Source organism: Camellia sinensis, chromosome 13, assembly GCF_055761805.1.
Source record: "Camellia sinensis isolate YWXY chromosome 13, ASM5576180v1, whole genome shotgun sequence".
Lineage (NCBI taxonomy): Eukaryota > Viridiplantae > Streptophyta > Magnoliopsida > Ericales > Theaceae > Camellia > Camellia sinensis.
In genome coordinates, this window is record NC_138973.1 from 25,226,016 (window position 1) to 25,240,215 (window position 14,200).

General features: G+C 35.5%; 1 pseudogene across 1 annotated transcript in view; it reads right to left on the reverse strand.

Annotated features, from left to right (window-relative positions):
- LOC114261451 (profilin-1-like) overlaps nt 1–14,200 on the reverse strand; it is a 251,880-nt pseudogene that overhangs the window by 18,098 nt on the left and 219,582 nt on the right. The window contains exon 3 of the transcript XR_014347831.1: nt 13,263–13,324. The product of XR_014347831.1 is annotated as a profilin-1-like (transcript). The remainder of the gene's footprint in view (nt 1–13,262; nt 13,325–14,200) is intronic.

Sequence of the window (14,200 nt, forward strand, 5' to 3'; positions counted from 1 at the left end):
AATAGATATTAATAGGATTTCCTATAAAATGTCTGACTATAGTATAGAATAATGTATTAATACCACTAGGTTTATAATATCCAATAGTTTCATCAAAGATAGGTAAATCATTTTCATCTTTTTGATTAGCATGTAAAATAGATTCACGTTGATCTTCAGTAAGGTATTTTTCCCACCAAGATTTGAGCATACCAGTAAAACCAGAAGTAATTAAGGAAACAATTTCAGGTTGACTATAATTAGGATAATTACTAAGATAGCTATTTGAGACCATAGATAAATGATTTAATTTTTGAAGGATTTGATCTTCACTAAGGCCATCAATGTTTCATTCATATAATTTTTTAGCAGATACAGAAAATTGATTATTAAGATTAGTTTCTTCGTGTTGGAGATCAGGTGGGGTAGGTCGAGAGTACCAATTTTTGGTAAGAGACGTGGGATTAGGTTTAGGATAATGAAGTTTATTAAGAGTAGCGGATTGAAATTGTTGGGCTAGTTGATTAATTTCATTATCAGTTGTATCAGTTTCAAGTAGATTAGAAATATTATCTAAAGGAGGTTGCTGATTTAAAACAGTAAGACCTTTTTCAGGCGATTGAGAAGTAGATTCAGAAATGCTCAATTTATTTATTAAGTGTTCAATGGCTTTAACAGTTGAATGATCTTGAGTGACTAAACTAGTTCGTTTAGAACGATTACTAGGTAAATTAAGTAAAGGTTGATCTAAGGATTGTTTAGTAAATGTAGTGTTGGCTGAATAATCATCTAAATTAGTTTCTAATTTATCCAATTGTTTACCAATGGTTTGGAGACATTGATTAGTATAATTATTTTGTTCAATAACCTTTTTGATTTCAGGGTCAGTACCAGGCAACTTAAAAGGAGAGGTTGGAACTTGGGATCCTTGATGTTCAATAATGATATTAGCTAGAGGAGGATGACTAGAACTAACAGTAGTATTAGGAGACGTTTTCCATTTGTGTTTTGTGATTGTGTTTACCTTTGTGTAGTAATTTTCTAAGTATTCAAAGAAAGGGATTTCAAGACTATATTCAATCATAAAATCATACCACGTGCGAGTAATTCTGGATTGTTGATTAGGATCATATTTAGAACGATAAGCATGGCGTTTAGTCTTGTTTTCTTTAGATTTAAATTCAACAAGTAATTTATCTAGATCAGGAGCAAAGGATTTACTAATTGTCATTAATTGAGGATTGATGGGAGGTATTATTTCAAAATCAGTTTGAGTTGGGGAGTTTTGAGACTTAGTATCTTCATCATGTAAATGTGTGTGAGTGGAATAGACAGGTTTACTAATTTGAAAAGTTGTGGAATTATCAACACCCTTCATTTTACTATGGGAATTTTGACCAAAATGAATCTGACTATTTTTTCTAAATAAAGGTGTATTAAAGATTTCATCTTCAGTTTCAATATCAGTAGGTACACTAGAAGTACTATGACGAGAAGATTGAGATCGATTAAATGTAATCCTAACAGATCCGTCAGTAAATTGTTGAATATCTTGACTAGTAGACTGTTGTTGATTCTGTTTGTAATTTTCATTAACAGTAATCCATTGATCAGGGAGAGTAATATTTTTCCATTCAATCATCTGAGGAATATTAATATTTGTATCAGTACTACTACTTTGAATTAATAAATTTTTATCTTTTGAACTTTTATGTAAAGCTTGAACATTTAAATTGGTTTTAATGCATTTATAATGAACACGATATATTAAAGCAATATTATTATAGCGATCCCGGTTATCCCTTTACTGTTCTGTTGTTTTCCGGACGTAGTTCTGTAGAGTTGGTAGTTGTACCTATCGTGTTGTCAACTTTTAAACTCGTTTGTTTGAATTCTAGAATGTGTTGGGATTGGTTGTTACAGGTCGGTAGAGCTTTAGCTCCCATTGTTGTTGTCCAGTTTTTGAATGATCCGCTCGAGCGGGTCTTCTTGCGCTCGAGTGGGGTTTACACACTTCCAGTATTTCGTGCCTCTGCAAAACTTCTGCAGATGTGTTTTCTACGCTCGAGCGGATTTCTTTACGCTCGAGCGGTCGCGCTCGAGCGGGTACTCTAGAGCTCGAGCGGGTGGTACTTTTTGGTGTAACTTCTGGGAGGGAGAAATCTACGCTCGAGCGGACTGGTTTTCGCGCTCGAGCGGTTGTACTTTATTCTTGTGTCTTGGCGCTCGAGCGGGCCTTCTTGTGCTCGAGCGTACCTAGCTTTTTGTCCTTGACGCTCGAGCGTTGTGTTCTCCGCTCGAGCGGGAGAGTCGTATATCAGTTAGCAGCTAGGCTATTTTAAATCACTTTTACATTTCCTTTCTCTCTCTTACTTTTCCAAAACCGATTTTGAGAGCTCCTCACTCTAAAACCTAACTTCTTTCTAGGGTTTGATCTAGTAGGAGTGTTTTCCTCACCTTGAGCCTTTGTAAGAAGTGTGTTGATCATTGAGGGCTACATTTTGATCCGAGAAATTTGGTGTTTGCAGCACTTCCGAGTTTAGCTCTTCTTCTCCTTGGGTTCTACATTTGAGGTAGGGATTTCCTTGTTCTTTTTCAATACTTCGTCTATAGATAGACATGTGTTAATTTTGTATTGCATGAAAATCATATCCATGTTGGATTTGTTTGAAATCATGAAAAGGAACCTAGGGTTGGGTGTTTGAAAAATGGTTATGTTATCATTGATGGTTGTTTTGGGCTAATTGGAGTGTAAATTAGCATGTTGTAGTTGATAGAGGAAAAAGCCCTAAATTATATTTTGATTGGTAAATTAAAATGGATGGTAGTTAACCTATGTTGGAAATCTGTATTATTATTGTGAGTTGGGTGAAGGTGTTAATGCCTAAGGGATTAACCATGGTTGTGGAATGGGTTTGAAATGAAGATAATGGACTAATGTGAGTTATGGCTTTATCATCAATGGAATTGGTTTTGTAAAACAAAAGGAATGGATTTGGTTTTGTGACAACAAAAGGGACGGAGTTGGTTTTATGAAAACAAAAGGGAAATGGAACTTGTTTTGTGAAATGGGAAAAGTATTTTTGAAATACATATGAAGATTGGATTGTTGTTTCTTGAGTGTTGAACACACACATGTAAAGGATTGTAGCTTTAACTACCATGTTAATGTTGTTGTTGGGTTGGTGGTCTCATAGTAATTGAGTCTTTAATAGATGTACTAAATATTTGCATCTAGAGGTTGTGTCCTTGGTCATCGGTGGAGGATGACACGGTTGTGTTGAATTGTCATGTATGCATTATACCATTATTGATGGAACATCGTATGTGATGAAGTGTTGATATACATTATATATGTATGCTTGCTCGGGAGAAGGTAGTTATGTGTTCATATACTTTAACACATTGCTTGTATCTTGATGGTGTGTGTATATGTGTTATACATGTTGATTATGCCCTGTTGTGTTGGATTGGTGGTGTTATACCTTGCGCTAAAAATCAGAGGTACCGTGACCTTCCAGCTAGCGCCTGGAGAACTGACTGCGCTGAGAATCGAAGGCACCATACCCTTCCAGCTAGCGCCTGGTAAACTGGCATGTTGTTGTGAGAGGTGTATCTTTGGCTTACTACGCACATAGCTAGTAGAGCAAAGTTTTGTTGTTGATATTTCAGTGTGTTTGGGAATATCATGGATTGTGTTGATTACGGTTTTGGAGGGCCGAGTTGCCTCATTAGTTTATCTTATGCATGTTGGTGAGTTGTTATCTCCCTTTTTATAACAGTGCATGTATAGATTTGATTGTATCGGGAAGAAGCCAAAATGTCATCTTTGTCTTTTGGAAAGTGTGAAGGAGAACGGATTTTTTTTAAAGAAACATATATTTTGAAAAGGTATATCTGTGTATGTTTAGAAAATGGAAGAGAGTAGTGGGCTTAGTGAATTTATTTCCTAAGGTATTGTTAATGTTATGAAAGATTGGGAACGGGGATTAATGAAAGGAAAAGAAAATTGAATCGCCTATGGCGTTGATTGAAAAGGTTGTTTTCAAGAAAAGCTCATACTTATGATATTTTGTATAAATTGTCATATTACTATTCTAGTATGAGAGTGGGTATTCATGATCAGAGCTATCTGTATGTTGTTATTATTGAGGGCCATGTTGAGATCCTTACTGGACTATATGTTCATCCCACGTTGTTAAATCTTTTCAGGTGTTGAGCTGAATGTGCTGCAAGATTTGGATCTTCTTATTTGTTGGCCACGGGGCCTCCCTTGTATTGGCGGAATGCCATATGTGTAAAAGGGTTGTACCCTTATTCTTGATTCATTAATGATGTAAGCCCAAGGGCAATTTATTTGTTATACTCATGATGTATTTATTTGCATATGAATGAGAGCAATGTTATTCACTTCTACGAGTTGAATAGACAAGTTTATTTCCGCATGTTATCTCTGAAATGGAATTAAGTAAATGAAATTGGTAATACTTCGAGTAATAAAAAGTGGGGCGTGACAATTATGGACTTTTTCTTTCATATTTGTAAATGAACCATATAATTGAATATTTAATGTTAAAGCATCTAGTATATATGGATCACGAAGATTAAGTGGAAAATCAGGAAAACAATTAAAATGAACGGGTCCTTTGTGGAGACCAGTTTCTACCATACCCATTCGACTATCATTGTAATCAATAAAATGAGCATCTCTTAAACATAATAAAATAGAAGCATTTTTACCTCGTGGAGTTAGTGGTTTTATTCCAACTTGAATTAATCCTAAATGAATAAAGTTATGACCAGTTTTTAAATGTCTTTTAATCATATTAGCATCAAATAATTGGCATGTTTCCCGAGGTTTTTCTAAAGCATAAACTTGTTCTAATGTTTTAACATGCAGATTAACATTAAAAGTAGATTGTAAAAAAGTAGTTTTATAAATTTCTTTAACTGATAGTTTTGGTATATTCCAACTTAAGTCAATTTTATCATTCTATATTTCAACATCTTCTTCATTAATTACTAATCCTTGATTAGATATAGAGGGCAAAGTTGTTGACCTAGAACTAACTGAAGAGTTATTTCTAAATAATCGACTCATTTTTCTTTGAAACAAACTGTTTTACAGGGATCTTAATACATTGTCAAAATTTATCATGTTTTCACATACTCTGGTTTCACACATACCTAATTCGGTTGACCCCTAAAATCCAAAACTGCCTAACCAAAGGACTTACCAAGGACTGGGACGAAGACTAGGTGGCTAGTTCCAAAGTGGAAAGACACAGATAGAATTTTGACATATTAAGATAACTGGAAATAGATTAATCAAAAGAAAAATAAAGTTGACTCACAAGTAGCAATGCAGGAAGCAATATATAACAACATAACGTGGCTCTGGTTAAATAAAATTTTATTTTATTTCCAAATTAATTGAAAAATAAAAGTTACGTTCTTGTTTCTTTTATTTTTACAGAATTTAATTCTGTGAATTTGGATTAATTTTCTGTGTCGTATAAATTCTAATTATAATTTTTTTTATAATTTAGAATTCATGGCTACTGAAACAAATGCTCAAACAAGTACTACTGTGGTGGCTGCAATTGCACCAACCCCCTCTCCTGTGGTGTCAGTACCGGTAAATCACGATGAAAAGCCAGAGAAGTTCTCAGGAATTGATTTTAAAAGATGGCAACAGAAAATGTTGTTATATCTTACAACTCTGAACCTGGCTCGTTTTCTCCGTGAGGATGCTCCTATTTTGAAAGAGGATGAAACTGACCGGCAAGTGGTTGTTGCGGTCGATGCCTGGAAACATGCTGATTTCCTTTGCCAAAACTACATTTTGAATGGACTTGACAACACATTATACAACGTCTACAGTCCTATCAAAATAGCAAAGGAACTCTGGGAGTCTTTGGAGAAAAAATACAAAACGGAAGATGCCGGCTCAAAGAAATTTGTGGTTGGCAAATTCCTAGACTTTGTAATGGTTGATTCTAAAATTGTGATCAGCTAAGTTCAAGATCTCCAACTCATTCTACATGACATTCACGCAGAGGGCATGTCTCTCAGTGAATCCTTCCAAGTTGCAGCCTTAATTGAGAAATTACCACAAGGCTGGAAGGAATTCAAGAACTACCTCAAACACAAGCGCAAAGAAATGTCTTTGGAAGAATTAATTGTGCGTTTGAGGATTGAGGAGGACAACCGCAATTCTGAAAAGCGGGCTGGTAAGCATCCTATGGAGTCTAAGGCAAATGTGGTGGAACATGTTTCAAAAACTAAGAAACGAAAGTCTTCTGGAGAACGTTTATCACAAGGCTCTAAAGGGGGGAAAAATAAAAGTACAAGTTTAATGGCAAATGTTACATCTATGACAAAGAGGGACATCGGGCCAAAGATTGTCGTAGCAAAGGCAAAAGCAAAAGAAGAACAAACAAGAAGCCTACTCAAGCCCATATGACGGAAGTGGACAATATTTCCAATGGTGTAGATGACATCAATCTTTCTGCAATTGTTTTTTAGGCAAATCTTGTCGAAAATCCTAAAGAATGGTGGGTGGACACTGGTGCTACTCGCCATATCTGTGCCGACAAAAAGATGTTCACATCTTATTCTATAGTGGACAATGGTGAACAACTTTTTATGGGAAACTCCTCAACTTCCAAAGTTGAAGGACAAGGGAAGATTGTTCTCAAGATGACATTTGGAAAGAACTCACTCTCAACAATGTGCTGCATGTACCGGACATTCGCAAGAATCTTGTTTCTGGATCTTTGTTGAGTAAGAATGGGTTTAGGCTAGTGTTTGAGAGTGATAAATGTGTACTTACTAAGAATGGGATGTATGTTGGAAAAGATAACATGTCTGATGGCCCTTTCAAGTTAAATGTAATGACCGTTGTACCTTCAGTTATTAATAAAAATACATCTTCTTCTTACTTGCCTGAGTCTTCAAATTTATGGCATGGTAGACTAGGACATGTTAATTATAGATCTTTACGTAGATTAACTAATATGGAATGTATACCTAAATTTGGCATTGATTCAAATCATAAATGTGAAATTTGCGTTGAGGCAAAATTATCCAAAACTCCTTTTCATTCAATTGAAAGAAGTACGAAACCACTTGAATTAATTCATAGTGACATTTGTGATTTTAAATCAATTCAAACTAAAGGTGGGAAAAAATATTTTATCACTTTTATAGATAACTATACTAGATATAGTTATGTTTATTTAATTCGAACCAAGGATGAAGCTTTGGAAACTTTCATTCAATATAAGAATGAAGTTGAAAATCAACTAGGTAAGAAAATAAAAAAAACTAAGAAGTGATAGAGGTGGTGAATATGAATCACCTTTTGGTGAATTTTGTAAAGAACATGGAATAATTCATCAAACCACCACTCCTTACTCACCTCAGCAAAGTGGAATTGCTGAAAGGAAAAATAGGACTTTAAATATAGCGATCACGGTTTCTCTTCCTTTGATTGTTGTATTCTGGACTTAGGTTCCGTGGAGTTGGTGGTTGTAGATATTGTTGTTATCCTTTAATTTCGTGTGTTTGAGTTTTAAGATGTATTGGGCATGTTTCGAACAGGTTGGTTGAGCTTTAGTCTCATTCCTTGTTGCCCAGATTTTTGGTGGTACGCTCAAGCGGGTCCCTTTGCGCTCGAGCAGAGTTTGATTTTTGGTTGTCCGCTCGAGCGGGCCTTACTGCGCTTGAGCGGGGTTTACACACTCTCGGCATTTCGTGCCTCTGCAAAACTTCTGCAGGTGCGTTTTTCACGCTTGAGCGGTTTTCCTTACGCTCGAGCGGGTATCTTGGCGCTCGAGCGAGTAGTTCATTGTCTGTAAAAGTACTGAAAAGGGAAAATCTACGCTCGAGCGGCTTTTCCTTTGCCCTCGAGCGGGTGTGTTTTGCAGTTGTGTCTTGGCGCTCGAGCGAGAATCTTTACGCTTGAGCGGGTCCAGTTTTTGTGTCTGACGCTCGAGCGTCCTATTCTCCGGAGCGGGTCATACGTATATCAGATATTAGCTGGGTCTTTTTAGATCACTTTTCAACATCCTTTCTCTCTCTTACTTTTCGAAAAACTCCATTGGAGAGCTCCTCTCACTAGAAACCCAACTTCTCTCTAGGTATTGATCTAGTTAGAGTGATCTCCCGCCTTAGTCCCTTTGCAAAAAGTGTGGAGTTTGTTGTGGGCTATCTTTTGATCCGAAAAGTTCTTGATTTGGAGCACTTCGAGATTTCTACATCTTCTTCCTTTGAGCTCCGAATTTGAGGTAGGGGTTCTTACTCATCTTTATGATCTTTAACCTAAATGTAGAGCTTTTGTGTAAATGGTTTAGTTTGGGAAGTTAGGGTTTGTAATGTATTATATTGAAAAGAGGGGTTTTGTCTTTTTGACTCATATATATATATTTGGGATCTTAAAAAGAGATTATTGATGTTGTTGGTAATATTTGGACCTTTGGGTCAATAGTGAGTTTAAAGGGAAAAATGCCATATTTGGGTATATTTGAGTCATTAGTGTAATTAATGACATTTGTTATGAAATTGAGTTGGGGATAATGAAATTTGATCATTAAGAGATAGAATGGTGGAGTTGGATTTATAAATCGCTCACTTTTGAAAATGTCAATTATATATCTGTTGAGGCATTTATTATCTGTTTAGAAATAACTGCTTTGGGTTATCGGTGGAAGATAGTCTTGATTGTTGTAGATATTGCATGATGATTAGGTAAATTGAAACTAATCAAGTTGTGTATTTGAATACATGGGTGCCGAATCCCGCAGATGAAATTTCCGTAAAATGGCCATTTGAATATAATTATACATGGGTGCCGAATCCCGCAGACGCAATTTTCATAAAATGGCAATCCGAATATATCTATACATGGGTGCCGAGTCCCACGGATGAAATATCCGTAAAATGGCCATAAGAGAATGAAAATACATGGATGTCAAATCCCGCGGACGCAATTTCCGTAAAATGGCAAGTTATAGTGTTGTTGGCATGAGATGTACCCTCATTTCAGTTATTTGGCCAGGTTCTGAGCCATATTTATAAGTTGAAGTTTTGTTAAGTTGAACATTTATCAAGTGTTAATGTTTTAGTTATTGCTCATATTATGTTTAGCATATCTTTACTGGGCGTTGGCTCACCCTATATGGGACATCATTTTCAGGTACAGGTAGCATGCCACCTCCAAGGACATAGCTTGAGAGGCTTAGTGGCTGGGACATCTTTTGTGATTACATTTTTGTATTACATGTATATCAAGCCAAGGGCTTCTTTTGTGTAGAGTTAATACTCTCCTTTTGCAACCAAGTGTTGACTTGGAAAGTTGTAAGCCTATAGGGCATTTACTTTTGTTGTCAACATGTAATACATTTTGTAATGAATACTCTGATGAAATGTGATTAGGCTTCACTCTATTATGTTTAAGCATGTCAAGAATGTATGATTTATGGGTTTATTTTGAGGGCGTTACATTAAAAGAAATGATGAATGCCATGTTAATAAGTTCTGGATTACCTCAGAACTTGTGGGGGGAAGCAATACTTTCTGCTAATTATATACTTAATAAAGTACCCCGAAAGAAAGTAAATCAAACATCTTATGAATTGTGGCATGGAAGGGTACCATCCTACAAATACTTAAAAGTGTAGGGGTGTTTGGCTAAAGTGGCTATTCCTAGTCCTAAAAAGACTAAGATAGGTCCTAAGACCATTGATTGTATTTTCATTGGTTATGCCAAGAATGGTAGTGCATATCGGATTTTGATTCATAAATCAGAACATTCTGAAATGCATGTAAATACTATTATTGAATCGAGGAATGCATCTTTCTTTGAACATGTATTTCCAAATAAGACTAAACAAGAGACTAGTTACAATAAAAGATCTCATGATGCTATTACTAGTCAGGATTAAGAACATGATCAAGAACAAGAGTTAGATCAAAATGAAGAAGAGGAACTTAGGCGTAGTAAATGTGCTAGAACCTCAAAATCTTTTGGTCCAGATTTTCTAACATAATTGTTAGAAAATGAGCCTTTAACATTTAAAGAGGCTATGTCCAGTCCTGAAGCTCCTTTATGGAAAGAAGCCGTCAATAGTGAAGTTGAATCCATCTTGCAAAATCACACTTGGGAATTAGTGGACTTACCACCAGGTTGTAAACCACTTGGGTACAAGTGGATTTTCAAAAGGAAAATGAAAGCAGATGGATCAATTGACAAATACAAAGCAAGACTTTCGGTCAAAGGTTTTAGACAAAAAGAAGGTCTTGATTACTTTGACACATACTCACCGGTTACTAGAATAGCATCCATTAGAATGCTAATTGTCATTGCATCTCTATACAATCTAGAAATTCATCAAATGGATGTGAAAACCGCTTTCTTAAATGGTGAGTTAAATGAAGAAATTTACATGGAACAACCAGAAGGTTTTTCTGTTTCAGGAAAAGAAAAGAAAGTGTGTAAATTGGTTAAATCATTATATGGTTTAAAACAAGTGCCAAAGCAATGGCATAAGAAATTTAACAAGGCAATGATGTCAAATGGATTTAAAATTAATGAGTGTGACACATATGTTTATATTAAAAACACAGACAAAGGTTATGTCATTGTATGTCTTTATGTAGATGATATGCTCATCATAGGTAGTAATAATGACATGATTAAAACTACCAATAAAATGTTGAATAAACATTTTGACTTAAAAGACATGGCCATTGCTAATGTAATTCTTGGTATGAAAATTACCAAAACATCAGAAGGTTATGCTTTGTCACAATCTCATTACATTGAGAAAATACTTGACAAATTCAGCAAAGATGATGATCATCTTGCTAAAACACCTGTAGATGTTAATTTGTTTCTATCTAAGAATGTACAGGAAAGTATTTCTCAATTAGAGTATGCCCAAATATTGGAAGCTTAATGTACTTGATGAACTGCACTCGCCCGGATATAGCTTATGCAGTAAGTAAATTAAGTGGATATACGAGTAATCCGGAAGTAGAACACTAGAAAGCAATTATAAGGGTTCTAAGATATCTCCGATTTACTCGTAACATTGGGTAATTTATACTAGATATCCAGCAGTACTTGAAGGTTACTGTGATGCAAATTGGATATCGGATACTAAAGACTCAAAGTCCACCAGTGGGTATGTCTTTACTCTTGGTGGTACGGCTGTATCTTGAAAATCTTCCAAACAGACTTGTATAGCTAGGTCTACTATGGAATCAGAATTCATAGCATTAAACAAAGCTGGGGAAGAAGCAAAATGGCTTCGCCACTTCCTTGAAGATATTCCAATGTGGCTAAAATCAGTGCCTGCTATATGCATACATTGTGATAGTCAATCAGCAATTGGTAGAGCACAGAGTCATATGTATAACGGTAAGTCACGGCACATTCGTCGTTGACATAACATCGTGCGACAACTACTCTCCAATGGAATTATTTCCATTGAATATGTGAAGTCTAAAGACAACATAGCGGATCCACTAACCAAAGGGTTAGCAAGAAAGCTAGTTGAGAATTCATCGAGAGGAATGGGACTTAAGCCTATTAATAAGAGTTACCACAACGGCAACCCAACCTAGTTGACTGGAGATCCCAAGATCTAGGTTCAAAGGGACAACCGAGTTGTGAATAACGCAGAAGGATCATTGGGGAGTCTAACTCCTACCCATTTCTTTGATGAAATAAGCGATGTCTACAACATTTTAGGTTAAGTAATACTTTAATGATTCTTATATCTAGGTATACCTAGTGGAGTATGGCAGGATACTCTTTATAAGAATCACCTATATGAGTGTGAACTGGGCCAGTTCTATGAGATTTGTGAAAGGCTACAATTCTCTAGAGCACTCATGAAAGACCAGGTTGTTCAGGGCCAAAATGAACACAATAGTGAGAACTAAACTGTGTCTGGGGATATACTGTGTGAGTTCTATTGTCTTGATTTACACACATGGCTAAACAGTTCAAGACATTATGTTCACTGGTTAGTTAATAAATCCAATAGTGTCTCACATGGGAAGGTTCAAAGCCAAAAGCTACCTATCCTTTGCAGAATATTTCTAATTTTTGTACACTCTGTAATTAGATCATGTTGTTGCATTTTTTCTCCGTCAAATTCCATTCATGTGGGGGATTGTTGGAAAAATGGTTTAACATAAGCATATTTTGGGCTAACTTTGAGCCCAAAATTGAGTGAACGTCTTTTGGGGTGGGTCCAAAGAGTTAAAGTGTTCCTTGCCGCGTGGCAAGTCACACGGTGAAGACGGTTCGTCAAAACCATTTATGAGTGAATGGGAACATGACGTTGTTTTCGGGTTTGTGGAATGGACATTTAAAAGTTTTAATGTGGGTTTCCTTGTGGGCTGTCCCACATTGAAATTTTAAGAGAGTTTTGTTAAGTATATAAGCGCTAGACTACAGCACTTGAGTTGGGCCCCAAGGGGCACCCCAAGTTTTTAGAAGGGAGGAGTTATAGACAAAGTAAACCTTAGCCCAAACCACCACAAGCGCGCCACTGCCGTCGTTCGTCCGGCCGTGTTGGCCGCGGGTGTGGGTTGTGGGTCGGTTCTAATATTAATTTTTTGGACAAAATTCATTTGAATTTTTTCAAAAATTATTGCGAGAATTTAATTCAAATTTGAATTTAAATTTTTGTCCAAACAAACCTTTTCCTGTGTAAATATTCCACAACAGATTTTTCAGTCCAAACAGTTTTTCAAACTGTTCAAAAACTGGACAGATACAAAACTATCAAGACAGTTTCAAATCTGGACAGTTTTGTTGCAAATATGTTTGAATTTTGAATGATATATGTTCAATTCAAATTAGCACCTGTTCACTTCCACAAAACACCTGTTCGGGTCAAATTTATTGCCTATAAATACTTGACATTTCCAGTAGTCTTGGGCACCGAAAATTAGTCTGAAAACAATTCTTTTGTTGTCCAAACTTTTATCGTTGGCGCATTATTCTTCATTTTAGTTTTAGAATAAAATTCAGAGAGTTAGAACACAAGTTTGGTTCACCGTACAAATTTGTTTAGAGTGCTACTAAAAATTTGTGAAGATCATTGTATCCTAGGAGATAAACGCCACTTAACCGTAAGCACCGTAGTGGGGCAAATCTGTCTTAAAGACAGAGTGTCACACACTCGACTTGGTTTTTTATTTTTCCATTCGGTTCGATAAAATAAATTATGTAAGTTATTTATTAGATTGTTCCAACAATAGGTTCATCATATATTCCAATGATCAAAGCCTGATTGGTCGTTTTGACAGTAACACCACCAGGGCCCTGAAAACAAACCAATATAGTAGTTTAGTTTTGGCACAATATGACGAGAAATTTGGGCATTAATTGAATTATATTGTCATTTTCAAATTTGGAATATCAAAGCTATATATCACAATCTTTTTCAAACTAAAATTAAGGACAATCAAAACAACAAAAAGGCCATAGGATAAACACTAAAATGGTCAAAATACAAACTGCAAGTTATCAGCCAAAGTCGAAGAGAATACAGACACAATATGTTGGCACCTGATTTATCAGCAAATGTGTCCAGCACAATGGCAATCATCACTTGTGCAACCAACCACATCCCAAACAACCATATCAAATCTATATATTATATAAGCAAAATAGTGTTTTTAGTGAGAAGCCTTGTGAGAGTTTCAATACCTTATACTAATTTTCTTGATTTTTTTAATTTTAAATAATTAAGAAAATCTCCATTGACTAACTTTTATTTGATAATCCCACATCGGGAAAAGAAGAAGAAAAATGAGTTGTTTTACTCATAGAATGGAAATTTTATACTCTCATCCCATTTAGTGAAGAGCCTTGTGAGAGTTTCAATATCTCATACTAATTTTCTTGATTTTCTTAATTTCAAACAATTAAGAAATTTTCTATTAGCTAGCTTTTATTTGATAATCTTACATCGGGAAAAGAAATAAAAAAAAATGAGTTATTTTCCTCATATAAAGTGAATCTTATACTTCCATCACATTTAATATTATAGCGCTGTGCATGTTTCAATTCAATATAGTTTAAATTTTAAAAGTTTTAATTAATTAATTATGACCTAGCCGATTAGGCTAAATCATTTTTGATTTGGTTTATTTGTTAGTTTAACCACGATTTTAGCGATTATATCAAAATATATTG